The sequence below is a fragment of the Bactrocera dorsalis genome, chromosome 1, assembly GCF_023373825.1.
Source record: "Bactrocera dorsalis isolate Fly_Bdor chromosome 1, ASM2337382v1, whole genome shotgun sequence".
NCBI classification, from domain to species: domain Eukaryota; kingdom Metazoa; phylum Arthropoda; class Insecta; order Diptera; family Tephritidae; genus Bactrocera; species Bactrocera dorsalis.
This window is the reverse complement of record NC_064303.1, coordinates 4,741,070-4,751,320: the sequence shown is the minus strand read 5'-3', so window position 1 is coordinate 4,751,320 and position 10,251 is coordinate 4,741,070. Positions and strand designations below refer to the sequence as shown.

At 34.0% G+C, this 10,251-nt stretch overlaps 1 protein-coding gene across 2 annotated transcripts in view; it reads left to right on the top strand.

Moving 5' to 3' along the window:
• The first annotated feature begins 695 nt into the window (after window positions 1-695).
• Window positions 696-10,251, top strand: part of LOC105232405 (dual specificity tyrosine-phosphorylation-regulated kinase 2) — a 162,349-nt gene continuing 152,793 nt past the window's right edge. The window contains exons 1-2 of one of the 2 annotated variants that reach the window (XM_049446875.1): window positions 696-854; window positions 3,099-3,426. The gene's annotated coding sequence lies outside the window, so the exon portion shown is untranslated. Of the gene's footprint in view, window positions 1,103-3,098; window positions 3,427-10,251 lie in introns of both variants that reach the window. The other variant, XM_049446874.1, reaches the window with a different exon arrangement.

Sequence of the window (10,251 nt, the reverse complement as noted above, 5' to 3'; positions counted from 1 at the left end):
AAAACGCATACAAATAACTCGGTTTTGGTGTTGTTAGTGTAGCGACGAATAGGGTATATTTTTCAGAGAGATCCAACGCTATTTGTAATTCTCTGAATATGTCGCTGCCAGCCTGCATGCGTGCAGTTTGACGACAAAAATATTTACATAAACACACAGACGCATTTATCTGACAAGCACTTAAACAACAACAACAACGTATGCAGCACAACAACAAAGCGTCCACAGCCGAAGCTGTACAGGAGTACCTATTGGTATGTGTGTATGTATGGCTTGGTACCATTTTCTGCCTGCCATGGCGTGTTTCTCACTGCCACTGCGACGTCAGCGTTGACGTCGACTGCACATCGCCGAGTGCTGGCGTGGAGCCACGTTTTCAAGCATTTTTCATGCACGCCATGTTATTGTACGTTGGATTTGCTTGCGCACAGGCGGCTTAGCAGAGAGCACCGACTGCGACGCGCGCTGCAAAGTAATTTTAGCGTTTTTATTTTTATGCAGACGTAGAATTTCTCAGCTGTTTTTTTATTGTAGCAGCTAAATGTCAGCTTTGGCGCTGTAGCTGGGCGCTCGCCACTCAATATTTTGTGTTTGTTGTTTTTTTTTTGCGTATTGGGAGCACATTGGGGCTGCTGGTCGCTCAGCTTGTTGGATACTCTCACTGCTAGACGCTTGCCAACAGCGACAGCCAGAGTCGACGACTGCAGACACGACAGTGTGCACTGTTTGAATTCAGTTCAGTTCCGGACGTTAAACGCGACTGTGGGGATTTTAAGTACGCGGAGATACAAAATACTCGCATTTTGTTGTTTCTTTCTTTTTCAATGTGTCAAGAAAGAAAAGAGTAAAAAAAAGTAATGAAATTCAGCTATTTTACTGTTTTATATTGAAGAACAGAGTTTTTCATCAATTTTTTCGTTGATTTTTCCTCGCATAAAAGAAATATATGAAATGCATTACCAAGCGGAGTACACGTAGTACCGATAAGTTTGGATATGTTTGCATGAGAAATGTTGGAAATCGCCAATTGTCGAGGGAAAAGTGACAAAAAGTGTTGAAAGCGTGTTTTTTTAGAATTAAAAAACAATTGTGTGCATTAAAAGTAATTAGAAATTTACGTAAAAAATAATTTAGTTGAAAATGTGACTGCATGTTGTTGTAATTTTATAAACAGTGCAACATTTATGTGAGAAAAATGTGGAAAATAAATATAACAAATGAAAGGCGCACCAAAAATAAATATTTTTGTTAAGAAATTTAAAGAAAAAAATTATTAAGAAAATTTGAAATGATTTTTTGTGATAAAAAAAATTTTTGGTCCAAATGTAAATTTTTTTGATAAAATTGACAAACTATTTTTGCTAAAATGTATATTTGCTTTTATAAAATAAGCAATATTTTTTTTTGTTTTTTTAATAAAATTTAAAAAAAATATTTAATAAAATTTAAAAAATATATATTTTTTTAGTAAAATATTTTTCTGAAATTTTTGTTGTTCGAAATATTTGTGAAAATATATTTGTGTTGAAATGTTTTTTAATTAAAATTTTTTATTGAGTTTTAAACTGGCAAATGTTCTATTAGCAAATTTTGCTATATTCTCGCTTGCTATAATTATTACTTTAAGCAATCTCATATTTTTAAGAAATTCATAATACAAGTAAAATTTGACAGCAGTCTGCTACAACAAAACGTTAAAATCTAATTTTCTTGCACAAAATTGCTCACAACTGTAGCTGTACACAAGCAAAATATATAAAAATAGAGAGATAAACGAAATTCTATATCCTATTGTCCAACGTTCACACACACATATTCTGCGAAGACGCATACGTAGCCATACACACATATTTGGATTTGTAAATAAACACGCTTAGAAATATAGCTAAGCATAAGCAATCAGTCTCAAATCTACCTATATGTCTGCGCTTAGGTAGGCAAGTAGACATAACCAAAAGTCAAGCAAAAAAACACCAAAAATTGGACGGCAACACAACAAGCTGCAGGCAAACGCTGCGAATTGTTATTGCTTATTGTTGTTGCATCCCTTTTGTGCATCCTTCGTTGGTTAAGTAACTGCCGAAGATGCAGATATACACATTTTACATTTCACGGTGTGTACATGTGTTGAGAAGTTGTTGCTAAAGGAAGTCAAAATATAGCCAAACAGAGTTGTAATTGCAGGCGCGTTGTAGTAAAGCAAGATTTGAAGCATATTGGACGCTGGTATAGACATTTCAAGCTTTCAAACAACCACAATTTACCAACAACAATTTTGGAAATTTTTTAATTTTAATTTCTTCGCAAATTTTAAATATTTTTACCAATTTTTATCTGCCAAAGTGTCGCCAACACAAAGCCACACACGCAAATACACACGTCTAAGTGATATTTTGGTATACCAACTTCAACTGGTGCGCCTCCTACTTCTCGCTTCCCCTACAGACTGTGGAAAACCCGAATTTGCAACTCGCCGTGCAACTTCAGCGCCAACAACAGCAATAAAGCGCACAAAAAACAGTGTTGCTTGGCAGCCGTAGCATAATATCCAGCAGCCTTTTTACGGAGAGCCGTAGAAGTGGTTAGTGAGTTTGGTGGTGTGCGGTGCGAGCGAGAAGGCGCACAGAATTTCCTGCGTAACAGTTAGGAAAATGTAGCCGGAAGAGCGCAGCTAGTGGCTGCCAGAGTTGTGCAACGGAGTTGGAAGTGTGCAAAGTGGAGTTGTGTGCAGGAATCATATACAGATTACAAAAGCAAACAAAAATAAAAAACAAACAGCATCCCTAAAAGTGTGTAAAGGAGCAGAGAGAAAAGCAAAGTTTGAAAAATTTTTGGTAGCTAGGCCTTACGGCTTAAAAAAAAGCACAGAACAATATACTAACTCATATTAATTACAATTTTCAGTAAGAAATTTCAGCAGCACATCCTTTACAGTTAGGCAGCCTAAAAGCCCTACAGCGCCACTCTCTAGCAAACTCGCGTTGTTGTAGCAGCGCTGTCAAACGCATACTTGCTTTAACCGGCTTTTGTATACACTTTTTTCACTAAAATTAAATTTTATTTATATTTCACCTTCTAATCTAAAATACCCTTCACAGCCCAAGAGTTCATATCTATCGACGACAAAAGTGTATTCTGTGTAGCAGTTAATGAAAAGTTCGTTCGTACATTTTTATAAAAATATAAAATATATTTGTTAAAGAGTGCAGTGTGTTCTTTTCCATAAAGAGTTCATAATTGAAAGAATAAAGTTTATAAATAAAATCAAAGTTGATTTTTTGCTCAAGTGTTTAGCGTGTAAACACAGTGAAAAGATAAACAAATCATCAAAAAAGGATTAAATACCGAAAAATCGAAAACATTTGGATACAAAATCGTCAGCTCTAAGCTACAAAAAGGTAGAATACGAACGCCAATTTGAAAAAGGTGAGTTAAATTTTTTTATTTAAAAATATAATTTACTTAATCACTCGTTAGTTGTTAACTGATGGTTAAAATGATGGTTAGAGTCCTGATTAAGTGAAGTAAATGTTTAAAATGTTGTATAAACCTAAAATCACTTCATTCATTTAATAAATTTTTTAACCGGTGGTTAAAGTGTCGGTTATTAGCTAACCGGTAGTACCGAAAAGGCTTATAAAAGATGAAAACGCAATTTTTTCTTGCTTTTAAATTGTTGTGCTCTACAAACTAACCACTGGTTAAGTCTTAGCCGATGGTTAAAGTGCTTATTAAAAAAAGGAATCTGGAGGTTAAAGTTGTGGTTAGCTAACCGCCATTTGAGTAGAGACCTTTATGAGTTGAAAAAGTAATAGTTTCGTGGTTCTTACATTGATATTCTCAACGACAAATGTATATAACTACTGGTTAATTGTTAACTGATGGTTAAATTGTTAGCTAGGTGAAGTAAATTTGGAGATTAGTATTCAAGAATCGAAATATTATATTATACTATTCATCTACTGACTGTTAGTCCTTTTATTGGTCTACCAATCGACGAAAGTAAATGAGTACGACGAAAGGATGAACAGCATAACTCTTGGAAAGAGTTTCGATTAATAATTTCCAACATAAATGATTAATCTATACTCTCTCAGAAAGCTATGTTATTCATCCTTCCTCCTCAACTTTGAAATTAATCGGTATATGACTTAGCATTTAAAAACAGCGAAATCGTTATAGAGCTGTGGGAAGAAGTATGAATTCTAACTTTTGAAACTTTCTTCACAAAAACTACGAATCTCCTGACCATTAGTCCTTTTAGTGGCCTACCAATCTAAGTATGTATATAAAAGAGTACGAAATCCTTTACACTTGCAAGTACTTATGATTAAATGAAACTCTCTTCGACGTTCCGCTTTCATGCGTTGTGCGGTTTCTCGAGGCTATTTGCCAATCTACTCTTAATTTGCAATACCTTCTACTTTGCATTTCACAACCTACCTGATTTGCCTCTCTTTCAATCGATCCTTTCCATTAACTTTTTGGGTAGTAAAGAAAAAAATTGAATTTTTAGGCCGCAGGGGTTACTTTTTGTAACTCAATACTTTGCAGTGGGTATCGTGGTTGAGTTTTCCATTATAAAATTTGCATGCGTTCGGCAAAATTGGAAACAAACTACATTAGCCGCAAAGAAAGAAAGAGAAACTATGCACACAACCTTTTTAATGTATGCAAATCGGTAGAGAAGGATAGTGCGAAGAAGCTGTGGAGAAGTTTACCACAAAAGGCAGGGAATAAGTTGAGGTGAAGTTCATTAAAAGTTGAACCACAGGAAAAAGTGTGGATAAGTTATATCGGTATGTAAATAACAGCTTAGAAATTTATTTAACAAATAGTAGGATAGTTATGCTATAATAGAGATAGAAATGATAATTTGAATAGAAAGAGTTTTAATAGATAAAAAAAAAATATATGTATTTGTGATCAAAAGAAATGCCGAACTTGCAAAAATTGTGCTTCATAAGCTCCATTTTGTTACCTCGTATAAATATATAATATAATATTTTTTATATACTATTATACAAGAGTGAGCTCTATATACTCCTCCTATGCACTGTAGAAAAATATATATTTATCTAATCTCAAGTCTCCATTATTTATGTGCCATCTAAAGCTGAGTTCGAGTAACACGCTTGCAGCATCACAACCCCAGGTTAATTGCCTTTACAGTCACAAAGTTTAATGTGTCAGTAATGATTTCATTATATCATCTAATCGTGACGAAAAAAGGGGCGTCTTTCTCTGTTGATGCCAATAAGCTTAGCCACGAGACTCACACTACATATTCACAACAGGCGCTTAATGAGCAAAAACATTAGGTTTAGTAATATTAAAATTTATCGCGCAATAAAAAGCTTAGATAATGCAAAAATATATGCATAACTTTTTTTTTTATAATTGTGTCATATTTTTTGTAGTATTAAATGCTTTATGGTGTGGAAGTAAAGAAGAAAATGTCGCAATGGAAAAAATAGTGAATTGAGAGCAATCTTTTATATACATATGTGCATACATATTCCTTTTAGAATTATGTTAGAGAATTGCAAAGCGATATTTTTGGTAAATATGAGGTTAGCAGAACAGCTGATTTTGCAAAACTGTCGGAAAGTAAAGGTTGTAAATGGGGAAATGGAAAATGGGAAAATGACAAAGAGGCAGCTTAGACAGCAATAAATTTGTGGAAAAGCATAGTTGATAGTCTGTGGATAAATGGTTATCAAAAATGTTTTTAATTATAATTTATAATTATTATCGCTGTGTTTAAATGAGTGCCGATATTATAAAGCATTAATATCATCTCCGAAGAAATGGTTCTGATCGGATAACTATAGCGTAAAGCTGTCATACAAACTGATCGGTCAAATTCAATTATTTGAATGCAAAACTTATTTTTTTGAGAAGTTATCTTAATAATATTCTACTTAGATGATTATTTAAAGCATAGTTGTATAATTGGAAAGTACTTTTTAGATCGAACAACTATAGCCTTATGCGTGCAGTTTGCTCAAAATCAGGAAAAATATCCTCATATACCCTTTTACGGTATAACAAGTGCAGTGTTTCTTCTTGTTTCTCTTTTTTTGCATTTTATCGTATTCTGCTTGTCCACTTGTCAATGAGGCTAAAGATTTTTCTATTCTTATAATATTTACTACTACTCACTTATAATGTATTAAACAAAGCAGCTGCAGCAACAGTCATTCACAAACAAACATATGTTTATATATACATACATAGATCCATATAGACACATAACTACACATATATGTATGTATGTATACGAGTAGATCGATTTGTTTGCCAACATTGCTGCCCTATCGATTGGCGTTTAAATACTTTGACTTTGAACTGATTTCCTGCCGTAAGTGTCTTTTATATGTGTGTGCGTGTGTATTTGATTTTAATCTTTACTGTGTTTCTATTTTATTTTTGGCCCCCTGTTTTGCCTTCAAAGTTAGCTAAATATAGCGAATTAGTGGGTTTGGGGGAAAAAAGAACAAAGTTTGTGGCATAAAAACACGATTTGCCGCACATGCTAAAGCGCAAGCACATACACACATAAACACATTTACTTGCATACAAAGACAAATGCATACCTACACGGACCCACATATACCTACACACATCCAAACACATATACTTATTTACCCACAATTGTGCTTGGAAATTATGCCAAAGATTGGCGGCAAATTGGCCACGATTTTAGCCAACTTTATATGAAAGGCAAACAAATTTTTTTGTAAACGTTTATTCTCGTAGTTGTGTTTGCAACAATAATAAAAGCAGAGTTCCATTGGTAATACTGCACAATTCAATGCTTTTGGTTGCCTTTGGCGAAGTTCGGAAAACTTCTAATACATTTCGATTATTTTTTGTAGTTTTTAAAGGCATTGAAATCCATTCGCTATTCTTGCTTATGGACTTTTGCAATTTTTTACACGTTTTTTATAAGTTTTATTAACTTTTACTTGGCTGTTTTGTGTGCATAGCAACCTTGTAGGAAAAATGTAGTGATGATGTCACTATAAGTATACATTATTTTGGATTTTTCCCAGAAAGTGTTTATAGCTTGAAATTTGTCATAAAATTGAGCAGCTTTACTTTGTTTTTAAAATTATGGCGTGACTGCTACTCAAGCGACTCCGTTTGGGTGCCTATCGGTTAACAAAATCATAATGTAAAATATCAACTATTAGAATTTATAGCGTGTAAATGTTGGATTTGAATTCTTAATGCAAGATTTCTGCGCTAACTTATTTTCCTAGAGGGCACTTTCCACAATTTTTTCTTTTATATATATAGTATACTCTATATACTTTTCCAACGTAAACTTTTACCTACAAACATGTTTTACACAAGTCTATAAAGTTTTCTTGAAATTCTTTTAACTTCTTGTAGCTTTCCATGTTTAAAATATTTTCTAATATTATCAAAAAAGTAAAAATCAAATTTTTTCTCACAAAATCGAAGAAGACAACATTATAAAATAGGATTACGAAATTTGAAATCCAGAAAACCGTTCTGTGCGTTATTTATTTTATAATAAAAAGTGAGTTTCGGAAATAAAGGTGAGTTCGCCAGTTATCAGAACAATTTCTTTAAAGATACATATATTCTCTTTAGCTTAAGTACTACAACTAAAAGGCCTTCTAAGCGGCTCAAGTGAGATTGCGGTTAAGATCGATTGCTTAATTTACCTCCTTTTGCTGAATAATTAATCGTTTTAGAGTACAAAATATAGAAAGATTTATTACTTGACCTAAAGAAGAAGTTACTGTTATCTCATCTGCATGATCGTAATCGAAAATTGTCGAATCTTTTGGAAGAAGCTTAATTTTTACTAGAACACAACTATGTTTCTTTGATTCATCGCTTCTTCGTTCCATTATTGGACCAAAATACCTTTAAACAAAGCTTTATGCATTATTTGTGAAAGCACAGATTTGATATAAAAGCTCAGAAGAGCTTTTACTTGAATACATTCGTTGATTCAAGGCTTCTTCGTCCTATTAGAGATTCGAAATACATTGAAACAATAATTTTTGCTTTATAAATGCAACCACAGATTTTATATACATATGTGCTCAGATGAGCTTCTATTTGAAAACATTTATTGAATCAAGGATTCTTCGACCTATTATAGGTCCAATATATCTTGATGAGAGACTATTTGCTTCCATTATAGATCCGATATACTTTGATACCAGACTATTTGCTTGAAACCTTTTACCAAAGATTTCAAATATAATTTCGAAAGAGCTTAACTGCGTCCAATATTGTACTAGGAAAAGGTTGATTACACACTTGAGATCAAGATTGAGCTCAGTTAATTTCAGACCAAACAGCAGCTGAGCATTACTGAATTAGAAGCTAAAACTTTCATTCAGCTTTCTGCACCACTAACAAAACACACTTCTAAGGAACTAAAAACCGGAGAAGTTGTTTATTTAAAACTCCAGGCAATCTAAAAACAAATATGCTCTCCAAAGAGGTTCACCAGATATGTACGATATATTCGATCGATTAACTTTGCTGGTATAATTTAACTGTTTTCGGTTAGATCTAGAGTATCTTAGTCGGTTCGGAAATCTAACGGATTTAGATGTAAAGTCTCTTAGTCTGTTCGCAAATCTAACGGATTAAGATCTAGAGTCTCTTAGTCGGTTAGGAAATCTAACGAAGATCCAGAGTCTCTTATTCCGTTCGGAATTCTTTGAGAACCTAAAATTGTTTGATGAAACTAGATGAGAATAGCTTTCCAAATTACCTCTAAAATGGTAATGAAGCGAAAATAAACTGAAAATTACCCACAATACTCTCATAAGAAAATAACAAAACTCTCAACTGCAGAATATTCTGATATCAAACCTTGTAAATGTATGGAAAATATCAAAATACCAAATTTTTGTAGAAGACACTTCACATTGCTGTCTCAAATAAGTTATAATTGAACTTCTTCCCTTGAAACCCCCACTGAGAAGCTCGAAAGTATACATACCTCCGCATTCCCCATTCAGCTAGCTGTCATTTAATTCTATACGCACTCAGCTGCTTCATTGCGTAGGGGTGCGCGCACTCGCCGTCGAGTGAGAATGACCGATAGATAACACAACGGCTAGGCAACAAAAGCAACACAATACCGTTACTAAAAGGTGTCACCCTGTGTCAGCCTGTTTGATACTCATTTCATAAATTTGCGAAGCAGTCATTAGCGTCACTTATCAAGCAACAACAGATAGGTAGCCGCCCCGCGCGCTTATCACTTATCAAAGAACCATCAAATGCAGCGAAATGCGAAAAGGTTCGAAAGTTTTTATCAAGAAATAAACATAAAAACAAATCTATGTGAAAGAGAGGCACAAGCAGACATCAAAAAATGTTCAAAGCGTCATACAAATTTAGTCGGAAAAAACTCTGGCTAATTTATTATTTACTACAAAACATTTGCAAAAACACAAACTGTAAGAAATATTATGCAAATTTGAAGCGCCATGATAAACGAGTAGAGCTGAATATTTCCGAAGAATAAAGCATTAAGTAGTTAATAGCTGATATTTTCTCTCCCTCTGCCTCTCTTTCTTCTTACCTCACTCTCGCTGAATGAGTTTTAGCATCTGCTCCGGCATTGAAATCTCTCTACACCTGTCGCTCGTCGCTGCTGTTGGACGCGCAAAATCGCTAATTAATGCGCCGATGCTGCTGAACTTGGGAAGCTAACGCTATTTGCACACGAACTTACGAGTAAATTTATTCATAAATATTTACATACAAACATTTATTGGCTGTATGGATTTATAAGTAAACAATGTCATTGATTAGACGTCAATACTCATTGCCGTTGTGTTTTCCCGTGTTGTCTGAAAATACCGTTGTTTTTTAGTGTGATGACAAATCGGTGTTTCATGCGAAACGCAAAATGAATCTTAACTATTTTCGAAGGTATTTGTAATAAGGTTCAATGGAAATAACATGAGATGTGAAAAAATGGAGAGCTAAATCGCAGTAGACCTATATTTTACATGTAATTCTATCCTCAAAATTCTTTGTATAAGTAATGTACATACATATATATTCCTGTATGGTTCGTAAATTACTTTCGATACGCTTTTGCATTTATAGCGCACTCTATTTGCTTTTCATGGCGCCTGACTTTTACTACCGTCGTCACTCTCCCACTAAAGCGTGTGATTTCTGTGTTACACCCTTTCTTTTCGCCGGCTTTGTTGACAAAGTACGGTCCAATAAAGG